We start from the raw sequence: 17,625 nt of genomic DNA, 5'->3' as shown, positions 1-17,625 counted from the left end.
AACATTTCCATATCTGGTCCATAATGTCTCATGAAGAAGAACTTTCACTTCATCCAGTTTTAACTCACAGTCGCTTGCAGTTTTCTCGAGGTCGTCTTTTTGCTGTTCTGTTAATTCAGCTGACTGGTCTGTATCCAGATTTGCCTCTAATTCAGCAATCATGCCTGCTTCAAGATCATCATTTACTTCCATGACTTTCTCTGCTTGTTTTGTGAGTTTATTTAAACTGTCTTGAAGATCCATTTCTGTCATGTTTTTACAAGTTTTGAATATGGTGTTGGCTAGACGTGTAAATGCCCTTTTTTCCACTGTCCTTCTTGCTTTTAGTTGTTCGAGTGACTTGCCTACCGCCTGCGTGGCCATTCTTCACAGTTATTCTTCAAACTGAATTTATTTTTTTCTCACTTGCCTTTTTCGAGTTACACAGGTTTCCAGTTTTCCTGGTTTCCCGGTTTTTCACTGTCAAGCTATTTCTCTTATGCACAAGTTTTCCCGCTTGAAAGGAAGACACATCATCAAAGGAGATTTAACTGGATTCCACTCATCTATTTATTGCATCATAAATGCAGAAGGTAGAAAGGTGAAAAACCTTCAAAATAAACAAAAATACAAGATATGTAATTAAATTGCAAATAAACTTATATATACAAACATTTGTGAATTATTCTGAATTTTCACACAGCATTTACAAATTATTATAATGATTTAACACTTGTTAAAACACAAATCAACAGTACAGTTGAATATACTGAACTTAAATATTTAATTTTAAGACATTTAAATGAAATTAGATTAATTATGCTACTGCAGTGATCAGCTTATGTGCACGTGATCTGCTCATGCACGTCTATAAATCACGGAAGAAAAATTAACATCTTCGTCAATCAGATAGCACCAAAATGATGATTAAAATATCCAAAACTATACATTTGTGCTTCATAACATCTTCTAGTTTCCAAATAACCTATTTGTAACTTCAAATAATTAAACTGCGAGCAGATAAGCACTGTAGGAGCACGTTTTTCTCCGTGCTGAACTTGAGCTTGGATGCTGCTTCACAGCCAATTTGTCCTCAAATACTGACATGCCAGCCGCGATTTTCATTTAATGAACAAAGTAAAGTTCTCACCGGCTGCCACTCCGGGACTTGATGATGGTTTTTGAACTGTTGTGCTTTCTCTTTTGCTCAATTTCGGTGGAGATTCAGCTTTGGCGGAGGTTTCGTTTTGGCGGAGATTCTGTTCTGGGTTAAGTTTCAGTTTCCTTTTTGTCTTGCGTGAAAGCCGAACTACTCCATGCCCTTCCGCCTCTCCCTCCGATTGGCGGATGGATTTTTTTTTCTTTTTCTTTTAGTTTGGCTTGACAATCATGCTTTTTGTTTTAAACAACAATTGCATGCATTTTAAACATATTTTAACAAGTTTTAAGTGATTGGCAAGCTTTATTGAGGGAGACAGAAAATTGCTTAGATTTGACCTCAGACGCTGTATTCTTGCTTTTCAGGCTGTAATATGAGCTTTTTAGGCCAAAATCACAAAGTGATAAAAACTGCCTAAAAGAATGAAATGCATCATGCTTTTTGTTTTAAACAACAAATGCATGCATTTTAAACATATTTTAACAAGTTTCAAGTGATAAGCAAGCTGTATTAAGGGAGACAGAAAATTGCTTAGATTTGACCTCTGACGCTGTATTCTTGCTTTTCAGGCTGTAAAATGAGCTTTTCAGGTCAAAATCACAAAGTGATAAAAACTGCCTAAAAGAATGAAATGCATCATGCTTTTGGTTTTAAACAACAAATGCATGCATTTTAAACATATTTTAGCAAGTTTCAAGTGAAAAGCAAGCTTTATTAAGGGAGACAGAAAATTGCTTGAATTTGACCTCTGAAGCTGTATTCTTGCTTTTCAGGCTGTAATATGAGCTTTTCAGGCCAAAATCACAAAGTGATTAAAACTGCCTAAAAGAATGAAAGGCATCATGTTTTTTTTTTAAACAACAAATGCATGCATTTTAAACATAATTTAACAAGTTTCAAGTGAAAAGCAAGCTTTTTTAAGGGAGACAGAAAATTGCTTAGATTCGACCTCAGACGCTGTATTCTTGCTTTTCAGGCCAAAATCACAAAGTGATGAAAACTGCCTAAAAGAATGAAATGCATCATGCTTTTGGTTTTAAACAACAAATGCATGCATTTTAAACATATTTTAACAAGTTTCAAGTGATTGGCAAGCTTTATTGAGGGAGACAGAAAATTGCTTAGATTTGACCTCAGATGCTGTATTCTTGCTTTTCAGGCTGTAATATGAGCTTTTTAGGCCAAAATCACAAAGTGATAAAAACTGCCTAAAAGAATGAAATGCATCATGCTTTTTGTTTTAAACAACAAATGCATGCATTTTAAACATATTTTAACAAGTTTTGAGTGAAAAGCAAGCTTTATTAAGGGAGACAGAAAATTGCTTAGATTTGACCTCAGACGCTGTATTCTTGCTTTTCAGGCTGTAATATGAGCTTTTTTGGCCAAAGTCACAAAGTGATAAAAACTGCCTAAAAGAATGAAATGCATCATGCTTTTTGTTTTAAACAACAATTGCATGCATTTTAAACATATTTTAACAAGTTTTAAGTGATTGGCAAGCTTTATTGAGGGAGACAGAAAATTTCTTAGATTTGACCTCAGACGCTGTATTCTTGCTTTTCAGGCTGTAATATGAGCTTTTTAGGCCAAAATCACAAAGTGATAAAAACTGCCTAAAAGAATGAAATGCATCATGCTTTTTGTTTTAAACAACAAATGCATGCATTTTAAACATATTTTAACAAGTTTCAAGTGATTAGCAAGCTGTATTGAGGGAGACAGAAAATTGCTTAGATTTGACGTCAGATGCTGTATTTTTGCTTTTCAGGCTGTAATATGAGCTTTTCAGGCCAAAATCACAAAGTAATAAAAACTGCCTAAAAGAATGAAGTGCATCATGCTTTTGGTTTTAATCAACAATTGCCTGCATTTTAAACATATTTTAGCAAGTTTCAAGTGAAAAGCAAGCTTTATTAAGGGAGACAGAAAATTGCTTAGATTTGACCTCTGACGCTGTATTCTTGCTTTTCAGGCTGTAAAATGAGCTTTTCAGGCCAAAATCACAAAGTGATAAAAACTGCCTAAAAGAATGAAATGCATCATGTTTTTTGTTTTAAACAACAAATGCATGCATTTTAAACATAATTTAACAAGTTTCAAGTCAAAAGCAAGCTTTAAGGGAGACAGAAAATTGCTTAGATTTGACCTCAGACGCTGTATTCTTGCTTTTCAGGCTGTAATATGAGCTTTTTAGGCCAAAATCACAAAGTGATAAAAACTGCCTAAAAGAATGAAATGCATCATGCTTTTGTTTTAAACAACAAATGCATGCATTTTAAACATATTTTAACAAGTTTCAAGTGATTAGCAAGCTTTAATGAGGGAGACAGAAAGTTGCTTAGATTTGACCTCTGACGCTGTATTCTTGCTTTTCAGGCTGTAATATGAGCTTTTCAGGCCAAAATCACAAAGTGATAAAAACTGCCTAAAAGAATGAAATGCATCATGCTTTTGGTTTTAAACAACAATTGCATGCATTTTAAACATATTTTAGCAAGTTTCAAGTGAAAAGCAAGCTTTATTAAGGGAGACAGAAAATTGCTTAGATTTGACCTCTGACGCTGTATTCTTGCTTTTCAGGCTGTAATATGAGCTTTTTGGCCAAAGTCACAAAGTGATAAAAACTGCCTAAAAGAATGAAATGCATCATGCTTTTTGTTTTAAACAACAATTGCATGCATTTTAAACATATTTTAACAAGTTTAAGTGATTAGCAAGCTTTATTGAGGGAGACAGAAAATTGCTTAGATTTGACCTCAGACGCTGTATTCTTGCTTTTCAGGCTGTAATATGAGCTTTTTAGGCCAAAATCACAAAGTGATAAAAACTGCCTAAAAGAATGAAATGCATCATGCTTTTTGTTTTAAACAACAAATGCATGCATTTTAAACATATTTTAACAAGTTTCAAGTGATTAGCAAGCTGTATTGAGGGAGACAGAAAATTGCTTAGATTTGACCTCAGATGCTGTATTCTTGCTTTTCAGGCTGTAATATGAGCTTTTCAGGCCAAAATCACAAAGTGATAAAAACTGCCTAAAAGAATGAAGTGCATCATGCTTTTGGTTTTAAACAACAATTGCATGCATTTTAAACATATTTTAGCAAGTTTCAAGTGAAAAGCAAGCTTTATTAAGGGAGACAGAAAATTGCTTAGATTTGACCTCTGACGCTGTATTCTTGCTTTTCAGGCTGTAAAATGAGCTTTTCAGGTCAAAATCACAAAGTGATAAAAACTGCCTAAAAGAATGAAATGCATCATGCTTTTGGTTTTAAACAACAAATGCATGCATTTTAAACATATTTTAGCAAGTTTCAAGTGAAAAGCAAGCTTTATTAAGGGAGACAGAAAATTGCTTGAATTTGACCTCTGAAGCTGTATTCTTGCTTTTCAGGCTGTAATATGAGCTTTTCAGGCCAAAATCACAAAGTGATAAAAACTGCCTAAAAGAATGAAATGCATCATGTTTTTTTTGTTTTAAACAACAAATGCATGCATTTTAAACATAATTTAACAAGTTTCAAGTGAAAAGCAAGCTTTAAGGGAGACAGAAAATTGCTTAGAGTTGACCTCTGACGCTGTATTCTTGCTTTTCAGGCTGTAATATGAGCTTTTTAGGCCAAAATCACAAAGTGATAAAAACTGCCTAAAAAATGAAATGCATCATGCTTTTGGTTTTAAACAACAAATGCATGCATTTTAAACATATTTTAATAAGTTTCAAGTGAAAAGCAAGCTTTATTAAGGGAGACAGAAAATTGCTTAGATTTGACCTCAGACGCTGTATACTTGCTTTTCAGGCTGTAATATGAGCTTTTTTGGCCAAAGTCACAAACTGATAAAAACTGCCTAAAAGAATGAAATGTATCATGGTTTTGGTTTTAAACAACAAATGCATGCATTTTAAACATATTTTAACAAGTTTCAAGTGATTGGCAAGCTTATTAAGGGAGACAGAAAATTGCTTAGATTTGACCTCAGACGCTGTATTCTTGCTTTTCAGGCTGTAATATGAGCTTTTTTGGCCAAAGTCACAAACTGATAAAAACTGCCTAAAAGAATGAAATGTATCATGCTTTTGGTTTTAAACAACAAATGCATGCATTTTAAACATATTTTAACAAGTTTCAAGTGATTGGCAAGCTTTATTGAGGGAGACAGAAAATTGCTTAGATTTGACCTCAGACGCTGTATTCTTGCTTTTCAGGCTGTAATATGAGCTCTTTAGGCCAAAATCACAAAGTGATAAAAACTGCCTAAAAGAATGAAATGCATCATGCTTTTGGTTTTAAACAACAAATGCATGCATTTTAAACATATTTTAACAAGTTTCAAGTAATTAGCAAGCTTTAATGAGGGAGACAGAAAATTGCTTAGATTTGACCTCTGACGCTGTATTCTTGCTTTTCAGGCTGTAATATAAGCTTTTTTGGCCAAAGTCACAAACTGATAAAAACTGCCTAAAAGAATGAAATGCATCATGCTTTTGGTTTTAAACAACAAATGCATGCATTTTAAACATATTTTAACAAGTTTCATTTGATTAGCAAGCTTTATTGAGGGAGACAGAAAACTGCTTCGATTTGACCTCTGACGCTGTATTCTTGCTTTTCAGGCTGTAATATGAGCTCTTTAGGCCAAAATCACAAAGTGATAAAAACTGCCTAAAAGAATGAAATGCATTATGCTTTTTGTTTTAAACAACAAATGCATGCATTTTAAACATATTTTAACAAGTTTCAAGTGATTAGCAAGCTTTAATGAGGGAGACAGAAAGTTGCTTAGATTTGACCTCTGACACTGTATTCTTGCTTTTCAGGCTGTAATATGAGCTCTTTAGGCCAAAATCACAAAGTGATAAAAACTGCCTAAAAGAATGAAATGCATCATGCTTTTGGTTTTAAACAACAAATGCATGCATTTTAAACATATTTTAGCAAGTTTCAAGTGAAAAGCAAGCTTTATTAAGGGAGACAGAAAATTGCTTAGATTTGACCTCAGACGCTGTATTCTTGCTTTTCAGGCTGTAATATGAGCTTTTTTGGCCAAAGTCACAAACTGATAAAAACTGCCTAAAAGAATGAAATGTATCATGCTTTTGGTTTTTAAACAACAAATGCATGCATTTTAAACATATTTTAACAAGTTTCAAGTGATTGGCAAGCTTTATTGAGGGAGACAGAAAATTGCTTAGATTTGACCTCAGACGCTGTATTCTTGCTTTTCAGGCTGTAATATGAGCTTTTTAGGCCAAAGTCACGAAGTGATAAAAACTGCCTAAAAGAATGAAATGCATCATGCTTTTTGTTTTAAACAACAAATGCATGCATTTTAAACATATTTTAACAAGTTTCAAGTGATTAGCAAGCTGTATTGAGGGAGGCAGAAAATTGTTTAGATTTGACCTCAGACGCTGTATTCTTGCTTTTCAGGCTGTAATATGAGCTTTTTAGGCCAAAATCACAAAGTGATAAAACTGCCTAAAAGAATGAAATGCATCATGCTTTTTGCTTTAAACAACAATTGCATGCATTTTAAACATAATTTAGCAAGTTTAGAGTGATTAGCAAGCTTTATTGAGGGAGACAGAAAATTGCTTGAATTTGACCTCTGAAGCTGTAATCTTGCTTTTCAGGCTGTAATATGAGCTTTCCAGTACAAAATCACAAAGTGATAAAAACTGCCTAAAACAATGAAATGCATCATTCTTTTTGCTTTAAACAACAATTGCATGCAATTTAAACATATTTTAGCAAGTTTCAAGTGATTAGCAAGCTTTATTGAGGGAGACAGAAAATTGCTTGAATTTGACCTCTAAAGCTGTATTCTTGCTTTTCAGGCTGTAATATGAGCTTTCCAGGCCAAAATCACAAAGTGATAAAAACTGCCTAAAACAATGAAATGCAACATTCCTTTTGCTTTAAACAACAATTGCATGTATGGTAAATATGTTTTAGCAAGTTTCAAGAGAAAAGCAAGCTTTATTAAGGGAGACAGAAATTTGCTTGAATTTGACCTCTGAAGCTGTATTCTTACTTTTCAGGCTGTAATATGAGCTTTCCAGACCAAAATCACAAAGTGATAAAAACTGCCTAAAACAATGAAATGCATCATGCTTTTTGTTTTAAACAACAAATGCATGCATTTTAAACATATTTTAACAAGTTTCAAGCTGTATTGAGGGAGACAGAAAATTGCTTAGATTTGACCTCAGACGCTGTATTCTTGCTTTTCAGGCTGTAATATGAGCTTTTCAGGCCAAAATCACAAAGTGATAAAAACTGCCTAAAAGAATGAAATGCATCATGCTTTTGGTTTTAAACAACAAATGCATGCATTTTAAACATATTTTAACAAGTTTCAAGTGATTGGCAAGCTTTATTGAGGGAGACAGAAAATTGCTTAGATTTGACCTCAGACGCTGTATTCTTGCTTTTCAGGCTGTAATATGAGCTTTTTAGGCCAAAATCACAAAGTGATAAAAACTGCCTAAAAGAATGAAATGCATCATGCTTTTGGTTTTAAACAACAAATGTATGCATTTTAAACATATTTTAACAAGTTTCAAGTGATTAGCAAGCCGTAATGAGGGAGACAGAAAACTGCTTAGATTTGTCCTCAGACACTGTATTCTTGGTTTTCAGGCTGTAATATGAGCTTTTTAGGCCAAAATCACAAAGTGATAAAAACTGCCTAAAAGAATGAAATGCATCATGCTTTTTGTTTTAAACAACAAATGCATGCATTTTAAACATATTTTAACAAGTTTTGAGTGAAAAGCAAGCTTTATTAAGGGAGACAGAAAATTGCTTAGATTTGACCTCAGACGCTGTATTCTTGCTTTTCAGGCTGTAATATGAGCTTTTTAGGCCAAATCACAAAGTGATAAAAACTGCCTAAAAGAATGAAATGCATCATGCTTTTGGTTTTAAACAACAAATGTATGCATTTTAAACATATTTTAACAAGTTTCAAGTGATTAGCAAGCTGTATTGAGGGAGACAGAAAACTGCTTAGATTTGACCTCAGACGCTGTATTCTTGCTTTTCAGGCTGTAATATGAGCTTTTCAGGCCAAAATCACAAAGTGATAAAAACTGCCTAAAAGAATGAAATGCATCATGCTTTTGGTTTTAAACAACAGATGCATGCATTTTAAACATATTTTAGCAAGTTTCAAGTGAAAAGCAAGCTTTATTAAGGGAGACAGAAAATTGCTTGAATTTGACCTCTGAAGCTGTATTCTTGCTTTTCAGGCTGTAATATGAGCTTTTCAGGCCAAAATCACAAAGTGATTAAAACTGCCTAAAAGAATGAAAGGCATCATGTTTTTTTTTAAACAACAAATGCATGCATTTTAAACATAATTTAACAAGTTTCAAGTGAAAAGCAAGCTTTTTTAAGGGAGACAGAAAATTGCTTAGATTCGACCTCAGACGCTGTATTCTTGCTTTTCAGGCTGTAATATGAGCTTTTTAGGCCAAAATCACAAAGTGATAAAAACTGCCTAAAAGAATGAAATGCATCATGCTTTTGGTTTTAAACAACAAATGTATGCATTTTAAACATATTTTAACAAGTTTCAAGTGATTAGCAAGCCGTAATGAGGGAGACAGAAAACTGCTTAGATTTGACCTCAGATGCTGTATTCTTGCTTTTCAGGCTGTAATATAAGCTTTTCAGGCCAAAATCACAAAGTGATGAAAACTGCCTAAAAGAATGAAATGCATCATGCTTTTGGTTTTAAACAACAAATGCATGCATTTTAAACATATTTTAACAAGTTTCAAGTGATTGGCAAGCTTTATTGAGGGAGACAAAAAAATTGCTTAGATTTGTCCTCAGACGCTGTATTCTTGGTTTTCAGGCTGTAATATGAGCTTTTTAGGCCAAAATCACAAAGTGATAAAACTGCCTAAAAGAATGAAATGCATCATGCTTTTTGTTTTAAACAACAAATGCATGCATTTTAAACATATTTTAACAAGTTTCAAGTGATTAGCAAGCTGTATTGAGGGAGACAGAAAATTGCTTAGATTTGACCTCAGACGCTGTATTCTTGCTTTTCAGGCTGTAATATGAGCTTTTCAGGCCAAAATCACAAAGTGATAAAAACTGCCTAAAAGAATGAAATGCATCATGCTTTTTGTTTTAAACAACAAATGCATGCATTTTAAACATATTTTAACAAGTTTCAAGTGAAAAGCAAGCTTTATTAAGGGAGACAGAAAATTGCTTAGATTTGACCTCAGACGCTGTATTCTTGCTTTTCAGGCTGTAAGATGAGCTTTTCAGGCCAAAATCACAAAGTGATAAAAACTGCCTAAAAGAATGAAATGCATCATGCTTTTGGTTTTAAACAACAGATGCATGCATTTTAAACATATTTTAGCAAGTTTCAAGTGAAAAGCAAGCTTTATTAAGGGAGACAGAAAAATGCTTGAATTTGACCTCTGAAGCTGTATTCTTGCTTTTCAGGCTGTAATATGAGCTTTTCAGGCCAAAATCACAAAGTGATTAAAACTGCCTAAAAGAATGAAAGGCATCATGTTTTTTTTAAACAACAAATGCATGCATTTTAAACATAATTTAACAAGTTTCAAGTGAAAAGCAAGCTTTTTTAAGGGAGACAGAAAATTGCTTAGATTCGACCTCAGACGCTGTATTCTTGCTTTTCAGGCCAAAATCACAAAGTGATGAAAACTGCCTAAAAGAATGAAATGCATCATGCTTTTGGTTTTAAACAACAAATGCATGCATTTTAAACATATTTTAACAAGTTTCAAGTGATTGGCAAGCTTTATTGAGGGAGACAGAAAATTGCTTAGATTTGACCTCAGACGCTGTATTCTTGCTTTTCAGGCTGTAATATGAGCTTTTTAGGCCTAAATCACAAAGTGATAAAAACTGCCTAAAAGAATGAAATGCATCATGCTTTTTGTTTTAAACAACAAATGCATGCATTTTAAACATATTTTAACAAGTTTTGAGTGAAAAGCAAGCTTTATTAAGGGAGACAGAAAATTGCTTAGATTTGACCTCAGACGCTGTATTCTTGCTTTTCAGGCTGTAATGTGAGCTTTTCAGGCCAAAATCACAAAGTGATAAAAACTGCCTAAAAGAATGAAATGCATCATGCTTTTGGTTTTAAACAACAAATACATGCATTTTAAACATATTTTAGCAAGTTTCAAGTGATAAACAAGCTTTATTAAGGAAAACAGAAAATTGCTTGAATTTGACCTCTGAAGCTGTATTCTTGCTTTTCATGCTGTAATATGAGCTTTTCAGGCCAAAATCACAAAGTGATAAAAACTGCCTAAAAGAAGGAAATGCATCATGTTTTTTGTTTTACACAACAAATGCATGCATTTTAAACATAATTTAACAAGTTTCAAGTGAAAAGCAAGCTTTATTAAGGGAGACAGAAAATTGCTTAGATTTGACCTCAGACGCTGTATTCTTGCTTTTCAGGCTGTAATATGAGCTTTTTAGGCCAAAATCACAAAGTGATAAAAACTGCCTAAAAGAATGAAATGCATCATGCTTTTTGTTTTAAACAACAAATGCATGCATTTTAAACATATTTTAACAAGTTTCAAGTGATTAGCAAGCTTTAATGAGGGAGACAGAAAATTGCTTAGATTTGACCTCTGACGCTGTATTCTTGCTTTTCAGGCTGTAATATGAGCTTTTTTGGCCAAAGTCACAAAGTGATAAAAACTGCCTAAAAGAATGAAATGCATCATTGTCAAGCTATTTCTCTTATGCACAAGTTTTCCCGCTTGAAAGGAAGACACATCATCAAAGGAGATTTAACTGGATTCCACTCATCTGTTTATTGCATCATAAATGCAGAAGGTAGAAAGGTGAAAACCTTCAAAATAAACAAAAATACAAGATATTTAATTAAATTGCAAATAAACTTATATATACAAACATTTGTGAATTATTCTGAATTTTCACACAGCATTTACAAATTATTATAATGATTTAACACTTGTTAAAACACAAATCAACAGTACAGTTGAATATACTGAACTTAAATATTTAATTTTAAGACATTTAAATGAAATTAGATTAATTATGCTACTGCAGTGATCAGCTTATGTGCACGTGATCTGCTCATGCACGTCTATAAATCACGGAAGAAAAATTAACATCTTCGTCAATCAGATAGCACCAAAATGATGATTAAAATATCCAAAACTATACATTTGTGCTTCATAACATCTTCTAGTTTCCAAATAACCTATTTGTAACTTCAAATAATTAAACTGCGAGCAGATAAGCACTGTAGGAGCACGTTTTTCTCCGTGCTGAACTTGAGCTTGGATGCTGCTTCACAGCCAATTTGTCCTCAAATACCGACATGCCAGCCGCGATTTTCATTTAATGAACAAAGTAAAGTTCTCACCGGCTGCCACTCCGGGACTTGATGATGGTTTTTGAACTGTTGTGCTTTCTCTTTTGCTCAATTTCGGTGGAGATTCAGCTTTGGCGGAGGTTTCGTTTTGGCGGAGATTCTGTTCTGGGTTAAGTTTCAGTTTCCTTTTTGTCTTGCGTGAAAGCCGAACTACTCCATGCCCTTCCGCCTCTCCCTCCGATTGGCGGATGGATTTTTTTTTTCTTTTTCTTTTAGTTTGGCTTGACACCTCCCACTCGATTTTCTTGGGATAAAGAGGAAATCGCGTCTCTTTGAAGGCAAACTGTTTGATTTGATTAATTTTAGCTTCCAAAATGATGTTCTCTGAATTATTCACTCTTTTGCTCCTCAGCAGGAAGAAGAACAACCACCCGTCTGACATCTCTGTGAAGAACAGTACTCGGGATCTTCTCTCGACCGATTTTGGACTCCGAAGAATTTGCCCTTGCTTTTGATAGCTTTGTGATCGAAACAGGGTAACTTGGGAATGTTCGTATATTTACATCTCTTACGACACCTTTACTGTCTGGATTGACACTGATTACTCTGCCAAGCTTGAATTGTCCTCTGAGTGCGTTCTGATCTGCGATCCAGACAATATCCCCAATTGCGACGTTTCTGTGTGTGGTGTGCCACTTGCTCCTTATAAATAAATTAGGACCTGCAAGCTGGCTCCAACGTTCCCAAAACTTGTTTACCATTGCCTGCATTGCTTGGAGTCTCTTGAAGGGATAGCTTGAAAAGTCGAAAGTTTTACTATCACCACTTTGAGACGCTCGTCCGAGCAATAGGGCATTTGGCGTTACATATTGAATGCAGCCCTCCTGAATTTGTGCCCTGGCATCGATTGGGCGCTCATTTGCAAGATTAGCTGCCATTTGAAGGGCTGTTTGCATTTCACTATAGGTGAGGGTGGACTCTCCTCCGCAGTTTTGGAGTGCCCTCTTTATAATGCGCACTGCAGCTTCAGCAGCTCCATTTCTATGTGGGGAATCAGCTGGGTGAATCTTCCAGATCCACTCAGTTCCATTTTTTACTGCTGTTTCCTTCAGGGTAGATTTGTTAATTCCCTCCAAGAATTGGTACAGATCCTGCAAAACAGGTCTTGCTCCAATGAAATTGGTACCAGGATCTGAAAAGATCTTTCTGGGATAGCCTCTAATTGCAGCAAATCTTTGAAAGGCCATTAAGAAACCTTCGGTTGATTGAGAGTTAACCAGTTCCGTGTGGATTGCCCTGCTCGACATACAACAAAAGACAACACCCCAGACCTTCAGCAGGACTCTCTTCTTGACATCATCTTTCACATAATAAGGTCCGAAAAGGTCTACTGCCGTGAACTCGAAAGGCGCAGCTGGTTGAGTTCTTTCTAAAGGAAGATCACCCATCACTTGCTGACACTTTTTTGCTTTGTTCTTTTTACATTGTACACAGCTGTCCACAATTTTTTGTGCTATTCTTCTGCCTTTTATTCCTTCGCATTCTAAGCAGAGTCTCAGCCAAGCCTCCGTGGCTCTCCTTGTGAGATTCTCGAGCTAGTAATGTGGAAATCCAGGAATTGGAAGGAAGAATTGGAACACTCAGCTTATCATCTTGAAAGACCTGCACCCTGCCACCACAGACCAGCAATCCAGAGACTGAATCTTTATAGACTACTAACCTCTCCTTAGTGGTATTTGGAAAGGTTACCCCCTCTTGCTCAGCAAGAAAAATGTCTCGTAGAGCATCTTCTCTTTCTCTTACTGAAATGGTTCCTTCTGATAAGACTGCCTCCCACTTTGGTTTATTTAAAGTCCGTTTTCTGCCGAGGAACTTCTTAGCAGCTCTCCATACCCATGCTATTGTTTTAACCAGTCGGGATAGATCACTGAACCGTTTAATGTCACACAAGTTCAGGACAGCTAAGCCTGCTGGTGGTCTTTTTTGTTCTACTTGAACTAGTTTGGGGCTCTCAATTAGTTTCGACTCCATTGTCGGCTCCTTTTGCTTTGTTTTTGACCTTGTCAATACAGCTGCAAACGCTTTCTTTTGAAGTTCGTTAATGCTTTCTCGGGCAGTGATAGCTAAGTCTTTAGCTGACTTGATTGGCCATTCATCTTCTGGCAAGCTCAGGAAACTTGGCCCATTTTGCCACTCTGAACTTTCATCGAGATATTGAGGGCTAGCTCCTCTAGTTATCACATCAGCAACGTTTTGTGGGCCTGGAATCCACCACCACTCTTGCGCTTTTGTGATTCCTTGGATCTCCCCAATCCGATTGGCAAAGAATGTTTTGTAGCCATAGCTTTCACGTTGTATAGCACCAAGTACTGTTTGGCTATCAACTAAATGGTACCATTTCTCCACTTGAATTCGGCTGTGCTGCTCAAAGTACTTTCGCAAACGTGAAGCGAACACTGCTCCACACACCTCCGCCTTGATAGCATCTCCTTTTTGGTCTAAAGGAGTCAGCTTAGCTTTGGACTCCACAAGCCTGATTACCGGGCCCTGTTTTGAGTCCCATCTCAAGTACATTACAGCACCGTAAGTGTTTTCGCTTCCGTCAGAAAAGGTTATCGCCCAGGGCTGACCTTTGAAGCCTGGAGGTGTTATGGCTCTTGTGAATTTAACTTGGCCTAGTTGGATATATTCCTCAAAGAGTTTGATTGCATCTTCTCTAAGGTCATCTGCGAGAGCAGCATCCCAAGTTTCGTTAACTTGAAGTCTTGTATTCTTTGCTTCTTGAAAAGCTCTGCGAACCAGAATTGCTCCCTTCTGTTTGGCTGGAGTCACTAAGCCTACTGGATCATATACCCCTGATACTTGACTCAAGAGCTCTCTTCTTGTCAGTGGATTTGGTGTTTGGCCTCTAACTTGCTCTTGTGTTAGGTTTTGTCCAAGTCTAATTTTCTTTTTTCTTTTTGAAAAATTGATGGATGTCATCACATACAACTTGTCGTCCTCCACAGAATAGCCCAGGCCAAGTGCTTTGTTGTCATCATCATGCATTTGGTTTGGTAGAACCATGATCTTTTCTTTTATGTTACAGCACTTGTCATCAGACTTTTCCCTCCCACTTTGACCTGAGAAGACCCACGGTTTCAGATGAAATCCCCCAGCTTTCAAGATCAACTCTGTGTTTGCCACAATGGACTGTAGCTGGCCAAGGTCATTGTGAGATGTAAGAATATCATCAACGTAGCTGTCATGTTGGATTACCCTTCGTTCCTCCTCAAGATGAGCAAAGGATGGCAAATTAGCGGTTTCACGCATTGCCAGTTGCGCAATGCACCCTGCTGGTTTGTCTCCAATATTGACTCTTGTGATTGCGTATTCACCCAGCTCCTCATTCTCAGAGTCTCGCCAAAGGAATCTGTGCAAATGTACTTCTTGGTCCTCCAACCAAACGGAATTGTACATTTTCTTAATATCCCCCAATGCAGCATACACTCCACTTCTAAATCTCAGCAGGACAGCACATATCTGATTTAGAACGTCTGGTCCTTTAATTAACAGGTCATTCATGCTGACACCGTTGAATCTTTGGCTGCTATTCCAAACGAGTCTCACTGGGGTTGTGACTGAGTGAGGGTTAGGAGCGATGAGATGACTCACGTACCATACAGGTCCAGCCCAATTAGCAATTGAACTTTCAGGTAGCTTAACTGCAGCCCCTCTGTCAAGCATGTCTTTCACTTGGGCACTATAAGCTGCTTTCCACTGAGGATCTTTGGCCAACTGCTTCTCTGTCCGCAGAAATGTAGCCTCAACTGCACGCCTGTTGTCTGGTAAGGAAGTTGGGTCCTGTATCCAAGGATATTTAGCATGCCAATGTGGCTCCTTGCTGTGTTTGTCCTCCTTGACATAAGTGAGACCTTCTTTTACTAATCCCAGCTCCCTCTCCTCAGCAAGAGACATTTCTTTTCCACCAGGTTGACAATTCCCGCAGCGACAACCTCCACACTTTGGCTCACATGCTGCACCAATGAAATCCCATTTCCACCATTCAAGAAAGTCTCGAGTACTGGTTGAGACGCTTGATTCATGGAGTCTGGCTAGTGATTTGTTTGGTGGACGGCGCTCAGTTACTTCCTCATATTTAACAGCAGCCAATCTCATTGATCGTGCAAAATGAGTCTTGGACCGGTAGGCAGATACAGTCACTTCTTCGAAAAGCTCAGGATGAGTTCCTCCAATTGTCTTTCCAAGTGGACCATCCCACAGTACCAGGTCTCCAACAATTCTGATCCTCTGTGGAGCTAACTGTCCTTCCCGATGGCTTATAAGCAGGTCTACTACTTTTGGCCTTACAAGATCGGCAAGAGGTATGTCTGGAAACAATTTTTTCAATTGGTCAGGTTGCACTGTATTGTTAATTTCAGCGATGCTTTCCAACCCATAGCAAGCCAATTGGTGAGACCTGAAGGTTCCCTGGGAGGTTCTCACCCTTATTTTCAGAAGATAACGTTTAGTCTTCATCCGAACCTTCATGCCTCCAACTCCATGGATAACAAGAGTTATCTTTTCCCCTTTTAGGTTCAAACGATCAGCAGCGCTGTGTGTTATGTAATTGGTGTCTGATGCCAAATCAATTAATGTCCCAATTTTTTGACCAGCATTGGCTGTCACATTTAGAAGCATCATGATTACAGGCAATTCTAACAGTCCACTTTGTGCTAGTAAACCTGGCTTTTCCTTTGTCACATTGAACACTCTTGCTGTAGTGTTTGAGAACACGCTTCGACACTGCTGTGCTAATTCTGGTGGAAGACTGTTGAGAAAATCTTCCTGATCTCTAGTGTAGTCTTTTACACCTTTCTCTGTTTTTGAACAAAATTTGCTCTTTTTCTGGTCAGCATGTTTCTCCTCTCTTTTAGCATTAGGGCATAAATAATAGTGATGCTCAGGGACACCCCCGTGTTCACAGTCTTGGCTCTTGCACAAGTAGTTTCGTTTGCAGAATGAATGCTCCTCATGGACCTCGAGACATTTTTTACAAGCTCCAAGTGCACTTACTGCAGCCTTTTTTCTGATAATTTCGATGCCTGGAACTGCTTACAGAAATAGAGTTTCCATTTATGCTTAGCATCACCACAGACTACACAACCAGTCTGGTTAGTGTTTGATTTTGTGGACTTCGTTCTTGCCCATTTTGGTTCATTTGGCACATCCTTTTTGTTAGGTTCTTCAAGTCTTAATTGTTCCAATTGCTCGTAGATGTTCTCTTGCTTTTTGAGGAAATCCAAAAGTAAGTCAAACCGATTATCTGGTGTGACTGCACTCCGTTGAGCAGATATGTGAATAAGCCATTCCTTTTTTAAACTTTCAGGAAGTTTTCCTTCTATCGACTTTGTTACTAGTGGGTTGTTTATGGCGCCCGTATTTCCAAGATCACTCAAATCCCCAAGTGCCTTTTCTACTTCTTGAATTAGTTCAACTATTTTCTGTGGTTGGTGACTTCTAATAGGAGGAATTTTTTGCAAGTCTTCCACTATTTCAATAGCAATTGCTGTCTTGTTGCCATAGCGATTTTCCAAGACACGAAAAATGTCATCAGCAGTATTATAAGTGGTGAGGCGGAGCTCTCTTACAATCTTTTCTTCAAGACTGTCTAGCAACTGAACCTTTTTGACCTCCTTGGAGCCCGTGGGCTCACCCTGCTTTTGGAGTGCCTCCCAATCCTTCTTCCATCTGTGAAAATCTCTCTTGCTACCAGAGAACTTTGGTAGTGTTGCAGGTTTTAACTTAATTGTTGCTATGGGGTAAGTAGAAATCATTGGGGCATGTGCTATATTCCTAGCCTCCTCTGCTTGTCTTGCTTGCATGAAATCAGCTTTCCTTGCCACTAACCTGGTAATGTTTGCTTCGAGTCCTCTTTGTCTCTGACTGAAATCTCTCTCATCACCTGATGGGATGCACCGTTGCCATTTGCTGTACATATCTTTTGCATTTTTTGTCTGATTTTGAAGGTGACTAAGCATGAAATCGTATGCTTCATAATTTCCAGTTGGATCTACTGCTTCGACTCTATCACTCTCAGCTTCAGCAACCTGCAGTGCTGTGGACAGTTCAACATTTCC

The sequence above is a fragment of the Danio aesculapii genome, chromosome 22 (genome assembly GCF_903798145.1).
Source record: "Danio aesculapii chromosome 22, fDanAes4.1, whole genome shotgun sequence".
NCBI lineage: Eukaryota > Metazoa > Chordata > Actinopteri > Cypriniformes > Danionidae > Danio > Danio aesculapii.
This window is presented reverse-complemented; position numbering follows the sequence as displayed.